Source organism: Suricata suricatta, chromosome 6, assembly GCF_006229205.1.
Source record: "Suricata suricatta isolate VVHF042 chromosome 6, meerkat_22Aug2017_6uvM2_HiC, whole genome shotgun sequence".
NCBI lineage: Eukaryota > Metazoa > Chordata > Mammalia > Carnivora > Herpestidae > Suricata > Suricata suricatta.
In genome coordinates, this window is record NC_043705.1 from 96,358,248 (window position 1) to 96,367,045 (window position 8,798).

At 38.0% G+C, this 8,798-nt stretch overlaps 1 long non-coding RNA gene across 1 annotated transcript; it reads left to right on the forward strand.

Moving 5' to 3' along the window:
• The first annotated feature begins 2,692 nt into the window (after window positions 1-2,692).
• Window positions 2,693-7,493, forward strand: LOC115293948. The gene is made up of 4 exons (XR_003909692.1): window positions 2,693-2,822; window positions 3,404-3,527; window positions 4,448-4,590; window positions 7,362-7,493. It is a non-coding gene; the product is annotated as an uncharacterized LOC115293948 (long non-coding RNA).
• The last annotated feature ends 1,305 nt before the right edge of the window (window positions 7,494-8,798 follow it).

Genomic DNA, 8,798 nt, shown 5'->3' on the forward strand with positions numbered 1-8,798 from the left:
ATATAATAAATCCCTAATAATGCAATTACTGGGTTGTAGGGTAGTTCTATTTTTAGTTTTTTGAGGTAACTCCATGCTGTTTTCAAGAATGGCGGCGCCAGTGTGTACTGTTACCAACAGTCCAAGAGGGCTCCCCTTTCTCTGCATCTTTACCAACACCAGTTGCTCCTTGTGTTGTTAATTTTATCCTTTCTGACAGATGTGAGGTGGTATCTCATCATGGTTTTGATTTGTATTTCCCTAATAATGTGTGATGTTGGGCATCTTTTCACATGTCTGTTAGCCATCTTGATGTCTTTTTTGGAAAAGCGTCTATTCATGTCTTTTGCCCATTTCTGAACTGGGTTATTAGTTGTTTGGGTATTGAGTCTGGTAAGTTCTTTATAGATTTTGGATACTAACCCTTTATCAGATATGTCATTTGCAAATATCCTCTCAAATTCCATAGGCTGCTTTTTAGTTTTGTTGATTGTTTCCTTTGCAGAAGCTTTTTATTTTGGTGAAGTCCCAATAGTTCATCTTTGCTTTCATTTCCCTTGCCTTCAGTGATGTGTCTAGTAAGAAGCTGCTCCACTTTAAGCCTCAGTTCTATATGTATAAAATGGGAATCATAAGACCTACCAGATAGAATTGTTGGGAACATTAAATATATTTTAGGAATGTTAGCAATGCTTGGTACCTAGGTGGCGCTCATTGAATATTATCTATCTCCCCAATTGAAAGAAGAATAACATATTTTTTCAATTTAATTCTATACCTTTTGGCCATCTAAGGAGGCATGTTAGAAACATGAGTTTTCCTGAAATCTCTTCATGGGCATAATAACTCAAACTATGACATTTTAGCGATGTAAATTTTATAATTGTGAATGAAACACAATCATAGTCACTATTTGAATGATATCCTATTGGATGAATGTGGGAAGAAAATCCTAGGAACTTGATTTTCTATATATTTAAATTTTCAGGAGTGCCTGGGTGGCTCAGTTGGTTGAGCGTCCAACTTTGGCTCAGGTCATGATCTCACAGTTCGTGGGTTCAAGCCCCACATCGGGCTCTGTGCTAGCAGCTTAGAGCCTGGAGCCTGCTTCTGATTCTGTGTGCCCCTTTCTCTCTCTGCCCCTCCCCTGCTCAGGATCTTTCTCTCTCTCTCAAAAATAAATAAAAATGTTAAAAAAATTTTTTTTTTAATTTCATCCATTGTAATTTCTATTTTTTAATTTGCTGGTGTTTATATTAGCGCAATGGTGTGATGTATATGATTTATAAATAGGTAACAACACATGGAGGATGCCTGGTCAAAGTTTCTTTACTGCTGGGGTGTGAGATCATCTATTTTAAAAACCATTCACCTGGAAGATAGTTTTTTTTTTTTTTTTACAGTTTCTGTGATTTGGAATGGAGGAAAGGAATCATAAATCTAACTGCCTGTCAGAGCCGACAATTCCTTGAATATTATTTCAATATGATTATGCACAAAGTTTCATCATTCTTGTGATTTTCAATAACAGTATTGGTATATTTAAATGTTCCCACCTCAGTCTTTCTTTTAAGATTGATTGAAATAGGGAGCAAGGTGAAACATTTCCATATTTCACTGACTGTACCAGGGAAGATTTTTTGTTCCACTGTTTTGGAAATGGAAAATAAAATACAAGATTCTGACTTTTTCTTTTGAAAAACCTAAGTTAAGTATTAGGGGAGAGCAATGTCCAAATTAAGTCTTCTCCTTGTCCCTTTCTTCAGTCCCTCCTTGAAATAAGGCTATCTCGGAGATAATGGAGATGTACTATAGGACTGGTGGCATGTAAAATGGCGTCAGGATTTAGAAGGTGCTGAGAGTGATTCTGGCAGTGGTGGTGGCGGTGTGTGTGTGTGTGTATGGACACACATGCATGCTTATCTTTGAACGGGAGAGCCAGCACTCATGGGTCCCTGGTGTCTGACGGGGTCTTTACAGCAGACATTTTATACCACCCATATTTACCCTGATACAAACAAGATAATGGAGAAGAGAATTTTTTGCCCCACTCATGCAAAAAACTTAACAAGAAGATAAAGGGGAAGTTTAAGGTCTTTTGATCCTTCCCCTATTTCACAGATTATCAGTATTTTGTGAGTTCTTCCAGAAATTTCTATGTATATAAGGAAACAAATGTATGTATATACTCTTTTCACAAACCAGAATCATAATGTACAAATAGGAATCATACTATGGATATTGTTATCTGAAATGCTTTTCCTTACTTTGTAATGTAATTGAAATATTTTCCATATCAATGTATATAGATTTTCCTCATTCTTTCAGAGGCATCATGACATACTATTGCATGAGTTTACTGTAATAAATTTAGCTACTTCCTTATTCAACACTGTAATATCTTCTGTATGTATCTTTGAACACTTTTCTAGAGATACATTTATAGAAATGGAATTACTGGTTCAAAATGTATGCATGTTTAAAATTTAGATTCAACCGGAGTGCATCAATTTATCCTCCCACAAGTGAGAAATTTTCCTTTTTTTAAAAAAACTCATATTGTTTAAATTTTATGGACAAAAAGGCATTTAATTTTCCTCTTCATTGTTGATAGTGAGCATCTCCAAGAGGTCGTTTTATAAGCAATTACTAAAGTTAGGGCTCTTTACATTATATTGGTTTCATCCTAAACTGTTTCTATATTTAGGGTGCCAAGGAAGCCAGAGTGGAAGCTGTCGGAAGAATGGGTTTGAGTGAACTTTGGCTGCTCAATCAAGCAGGCTGATTACTGAGGAAACATCAAAAGCTCCACCCGAATGACTCATCACCCAGATCCAACAGAGGTAATAGAATGACTTACATTGCACAGCCTTTTGGCTATTTTGTCTGCTGTGTGAGATCAATGGTTCCCATGTTCTCTGCTGGATTTTGCTTTGGGAAAGAGATTTATTGGTTAGACCTTATATTACAATGCAGTCAGGGGCTTTGGGACTGATTGCCAATACTCAGAAGCATAGAGAAAAATTATTTAACATCTTGGCCTCAGGTAACAATATTTGCTTCATGGAGTTGGATCAAGCATCAAATTCTATGGGGATATACTACTGTCCACTGGGTTAACTATCCTTCGTGTTGTTTCATTATTTTCAGAGGCTTTCCTTTGTTTTGGACGGTGAAAAGCTTGTGGCTAGAAATAAACGAAAGTGGCAATTTTAAGAGGCTGGTGAAATAAAAATGTGACTGATCATGCATGTGCATTATTAGATATAAAGTATACAATATAGTTTTATATAGGTAGCATTACCTGGATTGTGCTCATGGGCTATAATTATGATTTTAAAATGTATTACTGTCTTTTCATGAAGTTCAGATGGTCTGACTAATTTATATTCTCTAAACATTTCTTGTTTTACTCTTTCATCAGATTCCGCTCTTAAAATTCACTGCATGGTCTCTACCGACAAGAAGCAAAGGTTCTGTACGGCTACAGCATTTCAGTTAAAAGACAAGGAATCCACATTTTCTTTCATTTTGCTCTTAGACAGCCAGTATGTTTTATAGTCTTCCACATACTTTTCTTCTTTCAAATACATTTTCAGGTTTAATAGTATATTTTTTAAAAGTCAGATGATTTTCAGGTAATAAAATTTTTGAATACTGCAGACTTTAAAAGAAATGTGACGAATTAAAAAAAAAATCTCACATACAAAGCAAATTGCCCTATCTATCTAAAAATTATAACAACCCATTTGCTAGTTGGATTTTTAAAGACTTGCTAATATTTTCTGCTTTTCAAAAGCATTAAAAGAAACTTGTTTGGAAGTGATGTTATTTACTAAAAATAGGACATAATAAGACATATATTTCTTTATGTTGGTTTAAAATTGACATATATTTTATGAAAAATGGGACATTTAAAGGTTAATCTTAACACGAAAGTATTTTCCTATATAAATATATTATAACTTCACACTATGTATTCTTGGGGTTTTTCCTGATGATTTACAGTTTTGAGAACTATGGGTCTTAGTTAAAATGTACTGACTTGAAGATTTTTTTAGCTTTCACTCTGAGGGTACATGGGCCAACAAAATCATGTCTCCTAGTATGCATTGTACTGCATCTACTCTGGTGAAATGGAATCATCTATTTCAAAAGTTATTGTGAGAGAAAAACTCAAAAAGGATAAATTGCATGTAATTGTGGTAAAGAATAAGCTTTTACTGATCAGTTAGAAAATACAGACACTGTGCCTGTGTAATCAATGGTGAGTTAGTAATATTATTTTGTATAAGAAAGAACATTAAAATGTATAAAGTTGTTCTGTACTGAAGGGCGTAAGAGCATTGTGTAATCACTAATTCCTGCCAGAAAGAGACTTTTTCACTGGGTAGAACCATTTTTATAGTCTATTCATGTATTCAACCAGCATTTATTGAAGCTATGTTTTTCTTATGTACCCTACCAGGAAGAGAATTTGGGGCTGGTAAAAAAATCAATAAAACACACTGCCTTAAGGATTTTCAAGCTTGAAGATGGGAGAGTGTAAAGAAGCAATCATGTAAACAATAAATGACAATACAAAGAAGAATGAGAAGTAATGATCGAAAGGTAAAAATGGCATATAATAAGTGCTAATATTAGTATGGTGTTACTAATTGCGGAGTGTTAGCTAAGGTCTTGAGTCCCCGTGGTGGGTGTTAGGTCATCTCCCCAGCATCCATTCTTCTCTCCTCCCCCAGGCTCTTACTTACTGTGCAGTTTATGAGTGGAAAGATGGGTTTGTAATCCCCTCCCGAATCCCCTCTCATATGATGGATCCATTTGAGCAGATTGGTTCATCGGAACCAATTGAATTGGTTCATCGGAACCAATTGAGGGACCCCTGTGCTCTGGGCAGAGTTACAGAATGGGCTTGGTATTCATCTCTGGACAATGAGATAGGAGAGGTTTTTTGAAGATGTCTGAAAAAGTTCTTCACTCTTCTGGGAGAGCTTTTGAAGAGATCATTTTGTTTACTCCTTTGTTTTGGATGAGGAAACCTATAACCTTATGATAGCCTCTCATAACTATGGAGGAGAACAAGGCTTAGGCTGAATCTGACACCTTAGAATGAAGAGCAGAGGAAGAGAGAAAGAAAGTACATCCTTGATTCTGTTGTGGAACCACTGAATCAAATCAAGCCTGAAGCCTGCCTTCTTCTGGACTTTGAGAGAAGTGAGCCAATAAAAACCCTTTAGGTTTTATGCCAGGGTTTGGGTTTTCTCTTACCTTCAGCCAGTCTAAATTATAACCAAGAGTAATCTTTTTCAATCTTCATAATCCTATGAAATAGATATTATTTTCATCATTTTACAGATGAGGAAACTAAGGCCTAGAATGGCTAAATACCTTGCTCTGAATCACAGAACGAGTGCATGGTGAAGCCAAACCTTTACCTATGTAGTTTCATCCAGAAACCACAGTCCTAAGCACTGCATCCTACTGCTCCCATGCTTTGGCGATGCAGAGAGAATGTCAGTCAATTTGTAGGGAAATTACCACAAAGCTAGAAGCTTTGGATCTGGGCCTGTAAGTGGAGTTTAAATCAACCAGAGATGTAACTGAAGCAACAGCTTTGGAGTACAGGAGATAAAGTAGCTGTGGCAGGGGTCTAGTTCATGTGTAATCTCTAAGGGTGATAAGAGAGGACAGGGCCAATCAGGAAAGTTGGGGGGGGGCTCCCCCAGAGCTTAGAAGAAGGGTGAGATCAGAAGGATGGCCTAACTAGACAGGGGAAGTTAAAAGTAGGGAGGAGTCCTTGAGAGGAAACCATGAAACAGGAGAGGAAGCAGAAATATGGAGAATGATTGTGACCTACTTCTAGTTCCAAGACATTGGGATGATGAGACTAGGGGTGGGTTAGAGGAGAGAAAAAAGATGACATCACCAGGATGCTTGTATTGTACTATCATAATCAGAGGAAAGCTGGGTTTCGGTATAGAAAAGAACCTGGAGGAAGTGTTGCCAGAAGGTTTGAGTGAGAATGTGTGTCTAAGGAACGTGTGACAGAAGGGTAACTAGAGGAATTGAGGAAAGTTGGAGAGAAAACAAGTGTGAAGGGCTAGCAGGCTGGAAGCAGGTGCCTTTCAGTCAATGTATCAAAAAGAACAAGGTGGGGAATTGTGGGAAGGGAAGAGACTGTTTCCACATTGAACTGTTCCCAGGTTGTATTTATATATGTGGGCGCCTTCATAATTCCGACTCCCAGTGTATCACATCCTGCGGGCAGAAGGGAACCGAGGTGGCCATGGAAACCTGACAAACCTCAGACAATATTAATATTCACGAACATATGGAGGCTGCAGTTCTTTTACAACAACAATAACATCAACAGTGGCAGTAGCAACGACAACAACCGTAGTGATTTGTAACTCTCCCCTCTGGAGAACCGCAGAGCTGCATATATTATTTTTTAATAATCAGTGACAAATTAACTAATTGCTACAATCCTTAAACCTGTTTTCCCCTTTAGCTTGTCATCATCTGCAGATGTCAAAACAAGTAAAATAAATGGACTGGATTTCCTTCAGATGTTTGTTGATCATAACTGTTCTCCTAAAAAAAAATTAAAAGATGTATGAGACTGACAAGCAAAAGCTCCTTCCTGGGTTGTTACTTTGGAATGTCTTTTTTATCTTTGAATTTCTGGTAGAGATTTTCAGACTCTGCCTTCTTCCTTTTCTGAATCATCAAATCCAGTGGTTCATCTGGAGACCTAGTTAAAATTTACTGTGGGAGCACAATTAAAAATGCACTTTGCTTGTCCCTATCTTAGAGATGTGGGTTCATTAGAGCTGGAGTAGGGCCCAGGAATCTGAATTTTAAGTGAACTCCTCAGGGGACTGTGATGCAGGGGTTCTAAATAAGGCTGTGAGAAACGGTTCCAGTCTTCTTGGTGGGCTGGGGGCTGGAGTTTAAGATAAGGAGGTATGTGACTCTGCTCTGAAGTTGTTTTAGTTCTTTTTTTCTAATCCTCATTACTTTCTTCTTCACCAATAACCTTTGGTCTTTGAGATACAGTGTTATGAAAAACAGTCAGGCACTGGAATAAGGCCTAGATTAAGGTGAACTCTTGAAAGAGGCAGGTAAATTCATTGTTTTAGTTACTTTGTGAGGTTTTTTTTTCAGAATTCTAGAGATGACATCTAGAGAGTGCCTTATTTAACACGTGGTACATAATAAGTGCTTAAACATTACTGTTATTATGACCTTGATTTCCACTTTTCACTAACCTATTGCACCTGCCTGTGGGGTTGCCTGCTATGTTAGCTTATGGAGGATCACACTAGGATGAATTTTCTGTTCTTTTACTACCCTGTTTCCTTCGGCTCTGAATTAAGGCCCCTCAGTGAGTTGCTGAGCCCAGGCACGAGTGAAGAAACAGGAGTGCTACCAGACTGGCAGCAGAGCAAAGACCATGCACATAGGGAGATTCTCAGATACTCTCATCTTATGTGGGGTGCTAAAGAGGAAAAGCACAAGGCAGGATAAAGGTATGGTGTGTGTCTACATTTGTGTTTTTTGTTGGGGGCAATAAGCAAAGAAATTAGATCCTATTATCTGTGTCATAGCTGCCTTTCCTTCTTGAAAGTTGACAAGATGGGGTTTGATGGGGACAGAGGTTAGGAAAGGTTTTTCTTGTTAGCATTGTCTTTGCTGTGTCCCCTGTGTATACTCTAGACAGAAAGACTTGAAGAAATGATGGCGTGAAGGCATTCTCTAAGTTCTGTGTGTACTCTGCTGTGCCTGCCATGAAACTTTTTACTGATCCACTGTTTTTGGCATGATAGGGCTTTCTAGTTCCACCATTATCATTGGACAGGGATCCAAGGATAGAAGTAGATATTTTAATTATTTGCTTGTGTTGTAGGAGATCATTAAGAGGGTGTAACCTCTAGTTGACCTGAGAGCTGATCTGGGCAAATGGAACCTCTTCAGCCCCTGCCCTTGGAATGTACATCTTGCCCACCATTACCTACAGCTGGAGCTGTTTTCAAGGACGCAACCTTGAAAGATTGAGGCCACTGATGGCACATGTGACTGAACCTTGTTAAGGCTCGTATATAAACTTTTAAGATTCTGGCAGGCTGGTGCAGAGATCTGCTCATCTTGCAGCACCCAAGACAAGCCTCATACGTAAGTTCTCTTGCTTATTGAAATGTCCACTTACCAATCTGGAGTAGTCTGTTTCTTTCCTTGGCCTCTCCTTGCCCTTAATGTAAAGGGGCCCGTTTGTAAATGAACAGCTTGGATCATAGATCCCCAAAAGAGAATTTGTTGGAAATTCTTAATGCATTTCTTTTTTTTTTTTAATTTAAAAGATTTTATTTTTTTATTAACTTACATCTAAGTTAGTTAGCATATAGTACACTGATGATTTCAGGAGTAGATCCAGTGATTCATCCCCTACATATAACACCTAGTGCTCATCTCAACAAGTGTTCTCCTTTATTCCCCTATCCCATTTAGCCTATCCCTCCACCCACAATCTTTCCAGCAACCCTGTTTGTTCTCTATATTTAAGAGTCTCTTATATTTTGTCCCCCTCCCTGTTTTTATATTATTTTGCTTCCCTTCTTTCTGTTCTAACATTGTTTTAAATATGTATTTTTAAAATTTATTTTAACAGAGTGTGAGCAGGGGATGGGTGCAGACAGGAGACAGAGAAGCCAAAGCAGGCTCCAGGCTCTAAGCTGTCAGCACAGAGCCCGAATTGGGGGGTTGAACTCAAGGACCATGAGATCATGACCTAGGCAGGAGTTAGATGCTTAACTGAC